Below are 5,516 nucleotides of genomic sequence, written 5' to 3'. Positions count from 1 at the left end.
TCAATTCACAGTGGTCTGGACAAAATACAATGCTCTTTGTCCTTACTGGGTGACCATGTGTCTGAGCTGGAACAAAGAGTGAGCTCAAATGAGGATAACCTTGGGGACCTAACCAAACGTGTGCTATTACTTGAGAAGGAAAATGCCTACCTGAAGGACAAAGCTGATGAAGCAGAGAATAGAAGCCGCTCCTCAAACCTTCGTTTCCTCAATGTCCCGGAGCAAAGCGAGGGCAGGGATATGATGGCGTTCCTGAATCAACTTATTCCACAGCTCTTGGGTAAAGAGAACTTCTCCGCAGCGCCCATCATTGAACGGGCGCACCGTTCTCCCTCCTTCAGCTCCAGCTCACGATCCTCTCCTCGGCCCATTCTTGCAAAGTTCTTACTCTTCCAGGATAAAGTGAGAATCCTACGCCTTTCACGGGAGAAAGGAGAGCTCACCTTTCAGGGAGCTCGAATCCACATCTATCCCGACTTCAGCGTTGCTCTGATCAACAAACGCCGACAGTTTGATACTGTCAAAAAGAAACTTCGGGATGCGGGCATCAGGTACTCTCTTCGCTACCCTTGTACGCTGAGAGTCATTGTGGATGGAAAACCAAAGTTCTTCAGAAGCGCCGATGAGGCAGAGACTTTCTTCAGTGACTCCACCACGGATAGATCCATGGATTCCACCGGACCGTCCCCATGACAGCTCCGTGAGTAACTCATCCTGCTAATGTTGGCAGCTAATATCCAATCCGTGACTGCAAACTTTCACTCTTGGATCTCTCCACACAACCGGAACATTGTTGAGTTATTACTCTTCCCTGGTGCCTCTTAGTTTTTCACTTTTTTGTTTTGTTACTTGCTTAACAAACTTTTTTGCCATGGATCCGCTGCATATCACTTGTGTGTGAGCTTCCACTGTGTGTTTGCCGTATACTGCTCCGCCAGTGACGTCATGTTACCTGGTTCCAGCGGATACTGTCGCGATGCTGTCGCAAACGGACTTTTGCCCTTACGACTGCTGTCTTTCTCTTTATTATTGCACCTTGATGCCCATATGGCCTTATAATCTTTGTTAATGGTGTTCCACATTGTTTCTCTGTGACTGTATGATTATAAGCTACATGATATTTAAATGTAGGCCATATGATTTATTTATTTATTTTTGTCTGCATACTACTTTGAATTAAATAGGGCCCTTCCTTATTTCTATTTGCATAACATTGCAATCTGAGTCTTTGATTTAAAACCTTTTCATGGTGTCGTTACATTGTGTGTGTGCGTTTGTATGTCTGTCTGTAAGTGTGTGTTCTGTCTATTCTTGTTCTTGCTCTCCACTCTCACTTTATCCTCCCCCACTCAAACTTTTTCACCTGAACTGTCATTTCTTCCATAAGATTCAATTGATTTAGTGAAGGGACTGAAGATTATTCACCTAAACATTCGGAGTCTTGTCTCAAAAATTGATTTATTAAGAGCCTGGGTTACTCTTCATAAACCAAACATCATTACTATTTCTGAGACATGGCTTCATGATAACATCACAGATGATGAGATAGAAATTGAAAATTTTGTGTTATATAGAGGGATAGGTCCTCTAGAGGTGGAGGCATGGCAACCTATGTCGCATCAAATTTAGTTTCTTGCCATATCAGTCCTACTGTTGAGCCAGTAAATTTTGAATGTCTCCTTCATCAATATAATTTTTCATGAAAACAAACGGTTAACAATTGGTAATATTTACAGGCCTCCCTCTGCTCCTGCTGATTCTACCATGTGCATTTTATCTACCATTAATTCTCTTCGGAGCCATAATGAATTAATTATTCTGGGTGACTTCAACAGCAACTGGCTTCATCGCTCCTCTCATATGGACAGAAACTTATTTGATAGTGTACATCTCACACAACTTATTAATGAACCCACTAGAGTTGACCTTAGATCCTCATCTCTGCTTGACTGGATCCTTGTCTCTAATCCTGACAGAATAGCTAAATCTGGAGTCATGTCTGATTGTTTAAGTGACCATTCTATTATATTCTGTGTCTGGAAAATAAAAGTTCCACGCTCTCCTCCTAAATTTATTACATTCAGACAATGTAAACATATTAATGAAGATAATTTCATCCATGATTTGATTACTATTAATTGGGATAGATTTAAGTTAATTCCTTACGTTGAGGAAGCATGGAACTTCTTTTACTCTGAAATAAACTCCGTTATTGAGAAACATGCTCCGATGAAGACTGTTAGAGTCAAAGGTATGCACCTTCCTTGGATTAGTTCAGAACTCCTTAATCTTTTTAAGCAGAGGGATAAAGCATGGGCTAAATATCGTGCATCTAAGGACTCTACCGACTGGGACGCTTACAGATCACTTAGGAATGAATGTACAGTCAAAACCAGGAACGCAAAGTCTAATTATTACAAAGAAAGCCTGTCACAAAATTTTCACAATCCAAGACAGTTCTGGAAACGACTGAACCTCGTTCTCAACAGAAATAACAAAAATGTTTTATCCCAGATTCATTTTAATAATGAAACTATCTCTGACCCATCACTTATTCCTCATGCCTTTAATCGTCATTTTTCTTCCATCTGTAATTCCTTTCACTTCGATTCCTATTGGACTGCCAGCCCCTCATTTAGTACCTTCTCTGACCATTCATTTTCCTTTAAAAAGATCTTGCCTAACGATGTTTTTCTTGCTTTACGTCAATTGAGAGATAACACTAGTGCTGGTCCTGATGGCCTTGAAGCTAAATTTATCAAACTTGCTGCACATGTCCTGATGTATCCCCTTGCTGACCTGTTTAATTTGTCTCTGTCCACCTGTTCAATCCCCTCGATCTGGAAATGTGCCAAGGTCACTCCCGTTTTTAAAGGAGGTGATCCATCTGATGTAAGTAATTATCGCCCTATCTCTATTATTTGCACAATTGCAAAAACTTTTGAAAAGCTTATTTTTAACCAGCTGTCACAGTACTTAAACTCAAATAATATTCTATCACCTTTTCAGTCAGGATTCAGACAAAATTTTTCCACTACCACAGCCTTGTTGAAATTTACAAATGATGTGTTCACCTCCTTTGATAAGGGTAATCTTACTGGTGCAATTTTCATTGATTTATCTAAGGCATTTGATCTGGTTGACCACTATTTGCTACTTGACAAACTCTTTGCAATTGGTCTTGATCAAAATGCTCTTCTCTGGTTTAATGCTTATCTCCATGGTCGTCGTCAATGTGTTGTTTTTCAATGTCATCAGTCTGACTTTTTAACTATTGATAAGGGTGTTCCACAAGGCTCCATACTGGGTCCGCTTCTTTTTTCTGTATTTATTAATGATCTGCCTAAAATTTGCTCCAACTGTCATACCCACTTATATGCCGATGACACTGTTATATACACCTCTAAATCAAATATAGCGCAGATCCAGAACTCTCTACAGTCCGACTTTGATATGGTTCAAGACTGGTTCTGCAAGAACAAACTTGTATTGAACAAAAAGAAGTCATGTAGTATGATTTTTAGTACACGTCATCTCCAATCCCAGTCATCTGATTTTCATATTTATTTTTCCGATGGATCCCCTGTTGACAAAGTTGACACATTTAAATATCTTGGACTTTGGATTGATCCTGAACTCTCATTTAAACCTCACATTGATTACATTGTTAAAAAAGCATATGGTTGTCTCGCTTCACTTTACCGTTCAATCAACTGTTTCACATTTCATGTCAGAAAAAGGTTAATCACACAACTGATACTACCACTTATTGATTATGTTGATGTTGTTTATCAAAACACCTCTGACACTCACCTTAAATCTCTGACTATATTATTTAACTCCTTATGTAGATTTGTTTTGAGATGTCCTTTTAGAACACATCATTGTCTCATGTTTGATTCTCTGAACTGGCTACAACCCAAATTAAGAAGGCAATCTCATACCCCTTTTCCACCGAGGCATTTTGAGGGTCGGTTCGGAGCCGGTGCCCAATCGCGAACCAGTTCTTCCTGTTTCCACAGACAAAGAGCCGGCTCTCGGCCTGGAAAACTGGTTCCCGAGCGGCCCCAACTCTTTGCTGGGCTGGAACAGGGCCCGGCTTACGTTAGGGGCTGGGGGCGGGGTTAACGATCAAGGCAACGGGGGAAAATACGCCGCTGCGGAGTGCGGAGTTTTACTAACGTTCCCGGTAAGTTTCACTTTTAAAATGTTTAACCTCGTTGCAAACTAACGTCACATTTCTGTTTAGTTTACCAAGCTAGTGATTACGTTCGTAACAGCAGCAACTAGTGGCTATGCATCCTCGCGTAATGTAAGCTGACCGGCTAGCTAGCCAGCTAGCGTGATATTGCTAACAACAACGTTAGCATGCCACTTTCTGACTGCCGTTCGCTCACTAAACGTTACCAACTACCAACGTGACTTAACATCTGTGTTAACAGCGTCGTGGACACGTTTGTGATTAAACCGCTGTTCTCTGGTTTGTGTTTGTAGAGCTGTCGGACATCGGCGATATTGAACGGAGGTCCAACCTGCAGATGACTAAACATCAAACACTCTGATCTATTGATCACACACTGTTCTACACTTTAAAAAATGTTGTGATTTTAGTATTTTGTGTATTTTATTGTTATTGTATTATTTACCAAAATAAACACTTTTTCTGAAGAGACATGTCTGCTATGCTCGAAATGAGCGCTGCGGGGAAACCTCAGACGTATACAGTGACGTAATGACGTGGTTCTCTGGGCTCTCTAGCCGGTGGAAACGCAAACAGGTTCTCGGACGGTTCGCAAGTTGAACCAACTGCGAACCAGCACGGCACCGGCCCGGCTCTTGAACTAGGTTCGCGTTGGTGGAAAAGGGGTATCATTGGTTCCATTTTCTTTTCAAATGTATTTATTTTAATTGTCCTCCTTATTTAAAAGAACTTATGATTCCATACAACTCCCCATACCCACTTAGACATACCAACTTCCCTTATTTCTTTGTTCCTAGAATCTCTAAAGAGGTTGGTAAAAGGTCATTCCAATATAAAGCCCCATTTGATTGGAATAATCTCCTTCCTTCTTTGCGTTCTATTACCTCTTTACATTGTTTCAGGAGGTCACTATATTTACATCTTAAAACAAACTGCTCTTGTTTTTAGTTAATTACTTCATTGATTCTTCCATTGTTATTCCTTCTTTCTCCATTTTGTTATTTCGTTATTTCTACTATGTTATTTAATATTTCTATTCTGTTAAATTGATGGGGGTAGGGGTGGTATGTGGGAGTGTGTGAGCAAGATGTCTGTATTTGTTGTATTGTATTGTCATGTTATGTATTTCTACAATGTAATGTAGTGTATTGCTGATGTTGTGTGTTCTATGTATATGCTTGTTCAGGGACCCCCTTGAAAATGAGATGCTACATCTCAAGGGGCTATCCTTTTAATAAATTCAAATAAGCTAATCACACAGCTTTAAATTACTACACATAAACTCAGATGTTCAGGCTAGTGGAAAACTACTGTG

General features: G+C 40.2%; 1 long non-coding RNA gene across 1 annotated transcript; it reads left to right on the top strand.

The window, feature by feature from the left end:
- Positions 1-4,122: 4,122 nt before the first annotated feature.
- LOC311011347 lies at positions 4,123-4,668 on the top strand. Its single transcript, XR_014596884.1, has 2 exons — positions 4,123-4,193; positions 4,497-4,668. It is a non-coding gene; the product is annotated as an uncharacterized lncRNA (long non-coding RNA).
- Positions 4,669-5,516: the final 848 nt, after the last annotated feature.

Source organism: Eutrigla gurnardus (genome assembly GCF_963514095.1).
Source record: "Eutrigla gurnardus genome assembly, chromosome: 1".
NCBI classification, from domain to species: Eukaryota; Metazoa; Chordata; class Actinopteri; order Perciformes; family Triglidae; genus Eutrigla; species Eutrigla gurnardus.
Note: the sequence above shows the minus strand (reverse complement) of the source record. Positions and strands in the feature narration are given on the sequence as shown.